Source organism: Protopterus annectens, chromosome 7.part0 (genome assembly GCF_019279795.1).
Source record: "Protopterus annectens isolate FY-2018-M chromosome 7.part0, PAN1.0, whole genome shotgun sequence".
NCBI classification, from domain to species: domain Eukaryota; kingdom Metazoa; phylum Chordata; order Ceratodontiformes; family Protopteridae; genus Protopterus; species Protopterus annectens.
In genome coordinates, this window is record NC_056739.1 from 790,661,214 (window position 1) to 790,674,066 (window position 12,853).

General features: G+C 46.4%; 1 protein-coding gene across 1 annotated transcript in view; it reads left to right on the forward strand.

Annotated features, from left to right (window-relative positions):
• DNAH2 (dynein axonemal heavy chain 2) overlaps positions 1–12,853 on the forward strand; it is a 6,636,854-nt gene that overhangs the window by 168,670 nt on the left and 6,455,331 nt on the right. The gene's annotated exons all lie outside the window — the stretch shown is intronic.

Genomic DNA, 12,853 nt, shown 5'->3' on the forward strand with positions numbered 1-12,853 from the left:
ATGTTTTCTTGGGTATGGCTCTTATTTTCCACCTATGTACAATTCTTTGATTGACATGATCATCTTTGACTGTTAAGGCTGTCTATTGACTTGGAGTTTTCTACTTGTCCGTGGATTTTTCCTTCATAACCCTCAGTTCTTTGTTTAAAAATGGTTAACCAGTCTTCTTAGCTGTAGGTGCGGTCTGCTTTATCCCTCATTTGTCTGACTGAAATTAAAGCGAATTGTAATGAATTTGAAGGAATCGCAGCCTGTTGGGAGATTGCATCTGTTTTCCTTCTTGCAGTGACAGTTCATCTGGTTACAGTTTTTGCCCTTTAACTTTAATTTGGTAGGACAGAATGCAAGCTATTGGCAGGCATATATTTTCTATGGATTATAGAGATGGAACTTGAGAAGACATTTGAAAGTCTAGCAGGATCCTTTATATTGTTAGTATTGTCCCTGTTCCTTAATACAGTTGGCTTCTACAAAGTTAAGCTGCGATTGTCGATGTAATTAATGATGTGAGAGTGTTCAATCTCGCCGTTTGTTCTTACACCTGGGTTCGGAGCCGATCCTCGGCTCCGTGTCAGCCGCTTGGCAAAGCTCTGCATCGAGAAGAAGCTCGAGACCAGCCTAACTCCCACAATCCCCCTCTGCCTTTACCTCAGATCTAGTTTGCCGCTGCAACGTTCGCATCATTTTTGATGAGCTCGGACCACCTCAAAGCTAAGATTAATTATTTCTTATATTTTTTGGATAAAAGATTCTCTTTAAAGTTGATTGTGTGTGTGTGAGTAGTGTATCGAGGGTTTCTCAGGTCCGTATATAGTTTTTATATACTTTCTTAGAGTTTATTCCCTTGGGGCCTACCCCACCCTTTAACTTTTACTGGACTTGACTATTGGATTTGACTTACTTTATAGGATTTGACAATTTTTACTGGATTTGACTTTTTGTACTGGCTTTTCTCTTTTGTATCATGTCTGAAAAGGCTAAATCAGGCTTCAAACGGTGCCAATGTGGACAAAAGATGTCTGTTACAGATAATCATAGTTCCTGCGTCTACTGTCTTGGCCCTCTCCATCTGCAGGAAGACTGTTCCATCTGCCATTCTTTCAGTGGAAGGGTTATGACAGATAGGCGCAGGAAACTTATGGATAAGGGCCTTTTGAAGATTGCATTCCAAGAGGCTCTGGATGCATCAGATCAGGCATCTAAATCCTCAAAGGAATCGAAGACGTCGGAGCCCATGTCATCGGCTCTGAGCTCTTCATTTAAAGTTCGATCACCGGTTCCACAGGCTTTGGGGCCAAGTGTTGAACTTTTGTCAGTTACCGAGCCTCGGGTCTTGGAACCAGTGCCGGACCTTCCTCCTCCTGTTCTGTTGAGGTCGGCTCCGTCTTCGATTCCTTCGACGCGTTGTTCCAGACCCCTCTCGGACACCGATGTAGACCGCGTGGTGCAGAAATTGATGGAGAAAACGGCCTTGTCTAAACTCATCTCTGTCTCCTCTCAGTTGGTGTCGAGACTCGAAGGCCTTCCCTTATCTCCACCTGTTCCTCCTCCAAGACCTATCCAGTCTTCGGAGCTGGGAGAGGCTGATCTGTTGATTGTGGAGCCCTCGGTGCCGGAACCGTCTATTTCTCGGTCGGCACCGTTCACCTCGACTCCTTCGGATCCAGTGCCGTAGTCTCGGAGCCGAAGATCCATCCTTGGATCCGGGACTGAGAGTCGAACCGATATTTCGGTTCCGACTCTCCCTCTCGGAGCCTCGGCTCGGATCGACTCGGCTCCGTCCTCGGGGTCTATGCCATCGGTGCCTGTCTCGGGGATTCCTACGATTTCTTCGGAACCTGGGGATGCCTCGACTCGGGACCCGGGGGCCTTCGATCTCATGAGGAAGGTGTTGTCTACCCAGACAACCACTTCAGCAGAAATGGTTTCTCCTTCCCATAAAGGTCCGTTATCCTCCTCTGCACCCACGGCTACATCTAAGCGTCGAGCACCAGTGTCTCAGCCACCCCTGGAGGGTGCCCCCTCTTCCTCGGAGGCTTCATCGGATGCCCCCCCGAGGAAGTCCCGAGGAAATGATTGTGTAAGAGGAGACACTTGGATTCTCCACAGGAATCCTTGACATCGGACACTGACTTGGATGAGTCAGAAGGGTCCCCAAAATCACCCTCAGAGGATGTCTCCTTTTCTGACATCCTGGAGATCCTAAAACAGAGAAGTGGTTGGCAAGCCCTACCCCCTTCTGAGGATGAGTCAGTCTTGCTGAAGGCATTCGGTGCTCGCCCTTCCTCCTCCTGGGTCACTCCGCCCTTCGATGAATTGATGGAATTGATTGCTCGGAGGGCGTGGGAGACACCTGACACGGTGGAGCCAGTCCCTAGAAAGCCTAATAAATATATTACAGCCCCCCCCCCAAGATAAGGCTTATCTAACTAAGGGAGTTCCAGTGGACGCTATGGTGGTGGCAGCGGCCACGAAGAAGGAGATGTCTGAATCTTCCTCATCTGTCCATCCGCCTAACGGAGATTCTAGGACTATGGACAGGTATGGGAAGCGCATTTTTAGTTCAGCGGCTTTTTCCATGCGATCCCTGAACTATTTGACCCATTTCACACGGTTACAGAGGGATCTAATCAAAGAGTTGGGAGATACCCTCCAGGGTACTACAGATGCTGCTGTCTCGGAGAAAGTTACAGCACATCTCAATACCCTTACATCTATTGCAAACTCGTCCATGAGGCTGATCTCATACGCAGCGAAGGGTCGAGTAGGGCAGCGACTTCAGCGATTGCTCTTCGTAGACAATCCTGGATGCGCTTATGTTCCTTTGTGGAAGCCTTCAAGTCTTCCTTTACTAACGCCCCATTAGATGGTGCCACTCTCTTTGGCCCAAAAGTAAAGGAGACCCTTACCCGGTGTGAGCAAGAGGGAAAGACTCTGTCTGCTGTCGGAGTCCGTTTTTCCACCCCATCCAGACCGTACCCCAAAGGGCAACGTGGAGGAAAAATGTGGCTTCGAAAACCCCAAGGTTCTTTCCCAGGGACACAGGGTGATGCCCCTCTAGAGGCAGAGGAGGGGCAGAGGTGGAAGACGTCACCCTGGCGGCAGAGGGGGTCCGCAAAACCAAGGTGACAGGGATACACTCCACGGGAAACCTTTCCAGCACTCCTGAGAGGAGGCCCGACTGTCCTGCTCTGGAGGCAGTCGGGGGTCGCTTAGCTTTATACCCTCAGGCCTGGCAAAGTCTTACATCAGACAATTGGGTAAAAAGCATTGTTACCAGAGGTTACAGAATTCCCTTCCTATTGCCCCCAATTCCGCAGAAAAGACTCCCAGATGTACCGCCCCATCTGCGAGGTCCTGCAGCTATAGAAATTTCAAAGCTGCTAGAAAAAGAGTCATCCAACCAGTCCCAGCAGACCAAAGAGGATTTGGAACTTACTCAAGGTTCTTTTTAGTTCCAAAAAAGACAGGGGACTGGAGGCCAATTCTGGACCTAAGCAAACTCAATACCTTCATCAAGAAAGAAAAGTTCCGGATGGTCACGCTTCAATCGATCCTTCCATTCTTACAGAAGGACGACTGGATGTGCTCAATAGATCTAAAGGACGCATACTACCACATCAAAATGGCCAGGGCGTCCAGGGATCACTTGCTTCGGCTGGGAGCCAGTCACTTTCAGTTTCGAGCCCTGCCCTTTGGTCTGACCTCAGCCCCCAGGGTTTTCACCAAATGTATGGCAGTGGTAGCGTCTCACTTGAGACGCCTGGGATTCCAGGTGTTTCCGTATCTGGACGACTGGCTCCTTTCTGCCACCACCGAGCGTCGACTGATTCAGGCCAGGGATTACACACTACAACTCTGTGTTCATCTCGGAATTTCCGTAAATTTGAAAAATCTTTACTACAGCCATCACAGCATATCTCATTCATAGGAGCAGAATTGGATACGCGTTGCTTAATCCTAAGGCTTCCTCCAGAAAGGATAGCCTCCCTACAAAACCATATATCTCTTCTTCTATCATCCAGAAAATCCCCAGCGAAACTGGTTCTGAAGGTTTTGGGTCTCATGGCAGCTTCTCTCATTGCGATACCCTTGGGAAGACTGCACATGAGAGTTCTTCAATGGCTACTGTTTGCACAATGGTCATTCCAACAGTTACCCCTGATGCACGAAATTCACATCACAAACATATGCAAATCACACCTGGCTTGGTGGCTTCGGACTTGCAATCTTTCCAGCGGAAGACCATTTGTGCTACCCACGCCGACAGCTATGGTGACCACGGACGCTTCCCTGATAGGGTGGGGGGGCATCTTTCAGGGACAGACAGTCCAAGGCGAATGGTCCAATTTGGAGTACAATCTGCACATCAATGTTCTAGAGTTGAGGGCAGTGTTTCTAGCGTTGCAACACTTTGCTCCCCTTCTTCCTCTAGGGACAATTGCAGTTCAGACGGACAACATGTCCGTAGTCTGGTACATAAACAAACAAGGGGGAACCAAGTCTTATCAACTATGCAGAGAGGCCATGAGAATCTGGCAATGGGTGGAGTCCACGGGTCGCTTTCTGATAGCAACGCACATCCCGGGGTTATCCAACGTCATAGCGGACAGGTTGAGCAGAGCTATCCTGTTACCTCACGAGTGGTCCCTCAAACAGTCAGTTGCGAAGGAAATTTTTCGCAAGTGGGGCCAGCCTTCCTGCGATCTGTTTGCGTCTCCAATGAACGCCAAATGCAGAAGCTATTTTGCCCTATTACCCCCTCCAGGGGAAGTCCCCAGGGACGCTCTGGTTCACGATTGGCCCCCGGGTCTCCTGTACGCCTTTCCTCCTTTCCCCCTGATTGCAAAGTTTCTGCAGAAAGCCAACAACCTGCAAAGGACGATTATCCTCATTGCCCCATTCTGGCCTCGTCAAATCTGGTTTCCCTTTCTTCTGGCACACCGAATTCAGGAACCCTGGATTCTGGACCCGGAGCCGGATCTACTGACCCACTCGTCGGGGGCTCCCCACCCGTCGCTACTCTCCCTCAGACTAGCAGCTTGGCTGCTCCGCTTCCCTACTTAGCCAGGTCTGATCTTCTTTCCCCTGCAGTTCAAAATATACTGGTGGCTTCTCATAAAGCTTCCACTACAAAGATTTACACTAGTAAATGGAAGCGTTTTGTGCACTGGGCAAATACACAACAATTGGACCCCGTGATAGCTTCTCTAAATAGGGTCTTGGAGTTTTTGACCGAACTGTTCCACCAAGGAGCTTCTCCTGCCACCTTGAGAGTGCAATTGGCTGCCATTTCAAACTTTCATGTGGAAGAAAGTGGGGCTCCTATTATGGCTCACAGACTTTGTAAGGCCTTTCTAAAAGGATCTTTCCATATTAGACCACCAGTTAGAAGTCCTACATCACCTTGGAACTTGAACCTTCTTTTATCTCAGCTGATGCTGCCACCTTTTGAACCAGCCTCTTCCTGTCCTTTGAAATTTTTGTCATGGAAGACCCTCTTTTTGGTGGCCATTACATCGGCCAGACGGGTATCGGAGCTTCAAGCTCTTTCCGTTAAACACCCTTATTTGATTTTTCACTCTGATAGAGTATCTCTTCGCACTGATCCATCCTTTCTTCCCAAAGTTTGCTCCGTTAATAATATTAATCAGTCCATTGAGCTCCCTACCTTTTTCAAAAACCACTCCAATAAGTTGGAATATATGTTACACAAGTTAGATGTTCATAGACAACTCAGATTTTACTTGGATAGAACAAAAGATCACAGAAAAACGGACCAGCTTTTTATAGCCTTTGCAGACAGCAAGAAGGGTATGGCAGTTATGAAACGAACCCTTTCCAAATGGCTTTCCGATTGTATTATTTTTGTTTATGCTGCCTCGGAGTAAACTTTACCTGTCAAGCCCAAAGGGCACTCTACAAGATCAGTATCTACATCCCTGGCTCATGCAGCCCGCCTACCGTTAGACACTATTTGTGCGGCTGCCACTTGGTCTAAACCACATACATTCATTGCTCATTACAAAGTAGACAGGATTTCTAGGGACAGGGCAACCTTTGGTTCCACTGTGCTCAGGAACGTTCTCCCGTGAGTTCCTCAGGAATATGGAGCTAGGGACGCTACCCAGGTGTAAGAACAAACGGCGAGATTGAACACTCTCACATATAGAAGTTATGTCCTTACCATAACGTTCCATGTGGAGTGTTCATCTCGCCTTTGTTCTTACATTCCCACCCTCCCACCCTCAGGAAGAACGTCCAGTTTAGGTGTCTGGTTTGGTTCTCCTGCTTCTGCCTTATGCAGTTGTTGTGGATATATTTTTCAACTATGTTTGTTCTTGTTGGCATGAATGTGTTATATTCTCTCTGTTGGCTTCTGGTTTGCTTGCAAACTAGATCTGAGATAAAGGCAGAGGGGGATTGTGGGAGTTAGGCTGGTCTCGAGCTTCTTCTCGATGCAGAGCTTTGCCAAGCGGCCGACACGGAGCCGAGGATCGGCTCCGAACCCAGGTGTAAGAACAAAGGCGAGATGAACACTCCACATGGAACGTTATGGTAAGGACATAACTTCTATTTTTGGAATGTGGTTCCAGTTGTGTAGTGCTCTACTTTTATCTACTTGCTTCAGGAATGCTATGTACAAGTCATTTGCTTTCATTTTTGTTTTCCAATAAACATCTTTATTAATTATCATGTATGATATAGGCAGTTCTACATTTATATAAATGAAAAACAAATTGACACCACTTTAGTTGCAAACATTATACATCACCAACACCATTGAAACAACTGTAGTTGCAAACATTATACACCACTTACGTATCCAGCCATGGTCAGTTAAGCATTATATGGCTCATTGAAATCCTGCCTCTTAAACCTCATTCCTTCTCTGCATATATTGCCGCCACAATTCCCATTTTCTTTCCTATATAGTTTGCTCCATACCTTTTCTAAAGCTTCCTATTCCAGTTGTTTTATCTCTGTTACTATATTCACTACTTCTAGAAAAGTTGGTTTAGACTTTTGATTTCCATTTTCTAATAATTGCTTTTTTGGCACTACCATAATTAGACTCATCAAGGCTTTACTATGTCTAGGCAATTCTGATTCTGTATCATAGCTCTAAAAAGATAATCTCCCCAGTCAAGCCAATCTGCTCACCCATTATCTCCGACAAAGCGGTCTGCAAGGAAGCCCTAAAGTCCGCTAGGTCACTACACTCGCAAAAAATATGTTCCCAGCCACCTCTTTCTTGTCCATCACACTTCCAGCATTTGCTATCCACCTGAGGAAAAATTCTTTGGAATCTACTTGGGATATAAAAATACCTACGTAAACATTTCCAGACAAAGATCATAAGTCTTTTAGACTTTGTTGCATGTTTGGGAGATATGCATGTATCCCCCATTGTCTGTTTGTGAATTGCTTATCCAGTCTCTCTTCCCAATCCTTTCTAAGCTCCTCTGATTAAATCTTATAATTATCATGCAATATTTTATATGTTCTACTAATTATTCCTTTTTTAATGGCAGCTTCTGTTTAGATTCTGTTAAAAACTGTACCATTGCTGTTCTTTTGTTTAGGACCCCCCCTATTTCTTTTTCTTTGTCCATCCTCTGATATCAGTCCTTGATGGGGAAGGCAATCTCTAACCCACAGTCCAAATATAATTTTGTCCTCTTTCCATTCTATTACCTTTCCATTTCTAGTTCTTTGCTCTTAATACCTTGGTTTCTTTGCCAGTTTTCTCCAATAAATTCCAGCCCTCTCTTGCCTATTATCTGTATCCCTATTGGCAGAATTTCTGTTCTCCATTTTTGTGCTGGTTTAGTTCTTGGAATACTCCCTGCTATTTTATGAGTATAATACTCTGTGTATGATTTATGTTGTTCTCCTTAGAGTTTACAGCCAAAATCCCAATCTCTCCTTATTTCTTGAACTTCCCACTTGTATCATCATCATTCCTTTCAACATTTGAATTATAGATGTTATGTAGTCCTATCTCACCTTCATTCTTACTGGTTGGGTTCGGAACCGATCATTGGTTCTGACTCGGCCGTATACTAAAGCTCGAAGAGTTCTACTTGGCTCGTGGCTGAATCCCTATCCCATCATGCACTGGTGTAATTCCCCAGATCTCATTTGCAGCTAAAAAGATTGGAGACTCTTCATCTTGGCCATGGCTAAGTGTTGAATTTTTTTCCAAAAAAATTGTCTTTATTCCTAGTTTTTTGTATATATAGTTAGTCAGTTAGCTAGTTATATAGCTTCTATAATGAGTTACTTCACTTTCGGTGTGCTTGTTGTTTACATATATTTAGCCGTTATTGCATTAGTGGTTGGCTGTCGCTCATTTCTCATTAGGCCTTCCGCTTTCTATCCGATCTCAGCTTCCTAATCTCCGTTTTTAGAGTTTTGTTAAACTTTTCTGCTGGCGCACTGTTTGTTAGAAGTGCTTCTACTCACCGTGTCTAATCCTTTCTTCTAAGCTTGTAGTTAGCTTAGCTTGTGCTCATTAGAGGGCAAAGCTCTTTCCCATTCCTTTCTTCTGCAAATCATTAAGGTGCGTTGTTTCTTTTTTGAAAATCTTTGGCTGTTTTATATTAGTGTTTGGTGTGAATTTATATATATTTATATATCCTGTTAGAGTGTTGTCTGAATTATATACTCTTAAAGTATGGTATTAGTATTCAGTTAGTGTAAAAAATAGTTGTGCCTTGTTGCCCACTTTGTGATAATGTCTTAAGGATCAGAAGGAAACAAAGGCATCCGGGGTCGAAGAAATGCCAGATGGACGTAGTATATGCGTATACTGTCTCGGATCCATCCACTTGCAAGAATCATGTACTTTCTGCCATTCCTTTAACTCTAGGGTTTTACTAGAGAGGAAGAACAAACTGATCATAAGAGGACTTCTAAAGACTCCCTTTTCTGAAACCTTAGAAGGTCAGAGAGCGCCTCCAATAAGTCCAAGTCCCCATCTGCTAAAACTGATAAACCTGCCAAGAGATCATCTTCATCTTCTTCTGGCCACTCAGAACTGCCAGAGAAGATAGCAAAGACAACTCCATCTAATCCAAAGCCTACTGGATCAGACAAATCAACATCCTCGGCACCAGAGAGTTTACAGCCAAGAGAGACTCGGATTTGGAGCCGGTTGTCTGAATTGTTACCGGTCTCCCCTACCCTGCGATCTCCCATTTTACAGAGATCTCACTCACCAAACCCTTTCCTCTAGGTCCTCCAGAAGCCTATCTGATGTCTATGTGGATAGAGTGGTGCATTAGACTGCTGAAGATGCCAGCACTGGTAAAACTCCTGTCGATTCCAGCCCAGTTGGTTTCGAAGCCAGCAAAGACCTTTTCACCCACGTCAGTTCCTCGTCTGAGCGAATCTGGAACATCGGAGCCAGAATGTCTGGAACCAATTGTAGATACTTTGGTGTTGAGACCTACTGTGGTGATTTCGGACCCGTTGTCTGCTCAGACATAGTCAGTGCCATCTGAGATGTCAAGGAGCCAGAGCTGTCTGGTCGATCCTGGCGGCGACGCTCAGACCCAAGAACTTTCAGTTCCGAGCTTGCCTCTCAGGGCCTCCACACGGGTGAGCTCGGCTCCCACGTCAGCATCAGAGCCATCCCCCTTGGCTCCGGGGTCTCCTCTGCTTCTTCAGAACCAAAGGTGTCCCCATATCAGGGGGGAGGAGCTTTTAAGCTGACTATGAGTGTGCTGTCTTCCCATACAGCTCTACACAAAGGTTCTGACATTCTTCTCCCTCAAGCACCAGCTTCTCTCTTTGCACCACCCCAGCCACAGGACAGTGGATATTCTGGGCATCAGGGTGCCCCATCGGGAGAACAACACTCTTCCAAGACCTCTCCAGAATACCCTTCTGAGGAGGCTCCATGGAAGAGACTCTGCAAGAGGAAGCAACTGGACTCCCCAGACAAGTCAGTCACCTCAGACACTGACCTCGAGGAGTCGGAAGGGTCCCCACGGTTGCCCTCTGAGAATATCTTCATTGCGGATGTCCTAGAAATCCTTAAACAGGTGGCTGGAAACCCATCAACCTTTCTAATGAGGAGTCAGTGTATCCGAAGGCCTTTGGATCTCAACCTTCAGCCACCTGGGAGTCTCTGTCTTTCGACAAACTCGTGGATCTAGTTAGTTGAAAGGCATGAGAGTCATCAGACGCAATGGGAACCGGTCCCTCGGAGGCCAGTAAATTAATTACAGCTCCAACAGACAAGGAATTTCTCACAAAAGGCATCCATGTAGATGCTATGGTGGTGGCAGCAGCTGCTAAGAAGGAGCTTTCCGAAATGTCCTCATCTGTTCATCCGCCAAACAAGGAGTCTAGATCAATGGACAGATATGGTAAGTGTATATTTTCATCAGCGACTTTTGCCCTTCGATTGCTGAATTACTTGACGCACTTTACAAGACTTCGAAGAGATCTCCTGAAAGAGTTAGGAGATGCTCTTCAAAATATACTAGCTGCAGGGGTCTCAGATAAGGTATTCTGTCAGCTATCCACCTTAAACTTCGTAGTAAACTCCTCCATGAGACTGATCTCTTACACTGCAGATGGAGCAAGTAGGGCAGTGGGTTTGGGAGTTTCCCTAAGGAGACGCTCCTGGATGCACTTGCATAACTTTGCGGAACCCTTTAAGTCTACATTTGTCAATGCCCCTTTTGATGGTTCCTCATTTTTGGACCCAAAGTAAAAGAAACAGTCACCAGATTTGAGCAGGAAGGGAAAACTCTCTCTGCCATTGGAGTACGTTTTTCCGTACCTTCTAGACCCTACCCCAAAGGTCGGGGGGGTGAATGTGGTTCAGAAAATCCCAGGGAGTTTTTCAAGATGGACAAGGTGAATCCTTCCCCAGGGCAGAGGGGGAAGTAATGGCAGATGCCATCCAAGCGGCAGAGGGGGTCTGCAAAATCAGGGTGACTGAGATTCCTTTTGCGGCCGACCCTTCCAGCTCTCATGAAAGGAGGCCTGTCTGCCCTCCTCTGGAGGCAGTCGGGAGTCTGTTGTCTTTGTACCCAGAAGCCTGGCGAGAGCTCACAAGAGACAAGTGGGTACAAAGCATAATATCCAGAGGTTACTCCATACCATTTTGCCTTCCTATCCCAAATGTCAAAAACATCCCAGATGTTTCACCCAGTCAAAGGGAACAAGCAACTATAGAGATTCAAACTTTGCTGGACAAAAGAGTCATCCAAAGTCCCCACAGACCAAATAGGATCCGGAACTTACTCAAGATTCTTTCTAGTGCCAAAAAGAACAGGGGACTGGAGACCCATCTTGGATCTCAGCAAACTAAATGAATCTGTAAAGAAGACCAAGTTCTGGATGGTGACACTGCAGTCAATTCTTCCCTTCTTAGGGAAAGACAATTGGATGTGCTTGATAGACCTCCAGGATGCATACTACCACATCAAAATGGACAGGCTATCAAGGAGTTATTTGCGCTTCCGGTTGGGAGCCAGTCATTACCAATTTCAAGCTATGCCCTTTGCTCTCACTACAGCCCCCAGGGTGTTCACCAAATGGCAAGGCAGTAGTCACAGCTCACATGAGGCGGTTAGGATTCCAAGCGTTTCCATACCTAGACGACTGGCTCCTGACTGCCACCACCAGGCATTTACTACAGCAGACAAGAGACGCCACATTACACCTTCGCACTCACTTGGGGATAATGAGAAATTCAGAAAAATCTGCCTTGTTGCCATCTCAGCATATTACCTTTATAGGAACAGATCTGGACTCCATGATGTCAAAGCTAACTGCGGAAAGAGTCTCTCTGCTCAGACAACAGATTTTCAGTCTTCTGCCAAAGACCAAAGTAAAGGTGAAAACAGTTCTAAAAGTCCTAGGAACCATGGCAGCAGTGATAACCCTAGTTCCCCTAGCTCATATGCACATGAGATTTCTTCAGTGGCTCCTTTTTTTCTCAATGGTAATTACAAGAGCTTCCCATGTCACACCAGATCAGGATTACAGAATCATGTAAAAAAGATCTACGATGGTGGCTTTTCCTGTCACATGACATTAGGTCTACCTTTTATCCCATAACAGCCTGTGGCGACAGTGACCATGGATGCCTCCCAGGGGGGGGGGGGCATTATCTGGGGAGGACAGTCCAAGGCACCTGGCAAGTACACAAGGCCCACTTGCACATCAATGTCCTAGAGATGAGAACAGTGCTCTTGGCATTGCAAGCACTTCAGGACTCTCTTCTACTAGGGACGATTGCAATTCAGACAGACAACATGTCTGTGGTCTGGTACATAAACAAGCAAGGAGGAACCAGGTCCTACCCCCTTTGTCGAGAGACACTGAGTATGACAGTGGGCAACCTCTTCCCAACCTTTTCTTGTAGCAACGTATATCCCGGGGAAATCTAACATGATAGCAGACAGGCTCAGCAGGGCGATATTAATGCCTCACGAGTGCTCCCTAAAACAAGAAGTAGCAGAAAGGATGTTCTAAAAATGGGCCAGCCTTGCTGTGACCTCTTTGCCACTCCCATGAATACCAAATGCAGCAGCTACTTTGCCCTGACCCCCCCCCCTTTGGGGGAGTCACCAAGGGACGCACTTGCTCACTATTGGACCTCGGGACTACTTTATGCATTTCCCCCATTTCCTCTAATACCCAGAGTCATTCAGAAAGCCAAGTCATTGGGAAGCAAACTAATTCTTATTGCCCCATACTGGCCTCATCAGATTTGGTTCCCCTTTCTCTGGCCTCATCCTCAGGAGGAACCGTGGGTTCTAAACCCAGTTCCAGACCTTCTGACTCATGTCCAGAACACCCCACCCCTCCCTCCAAACCCTCAAGT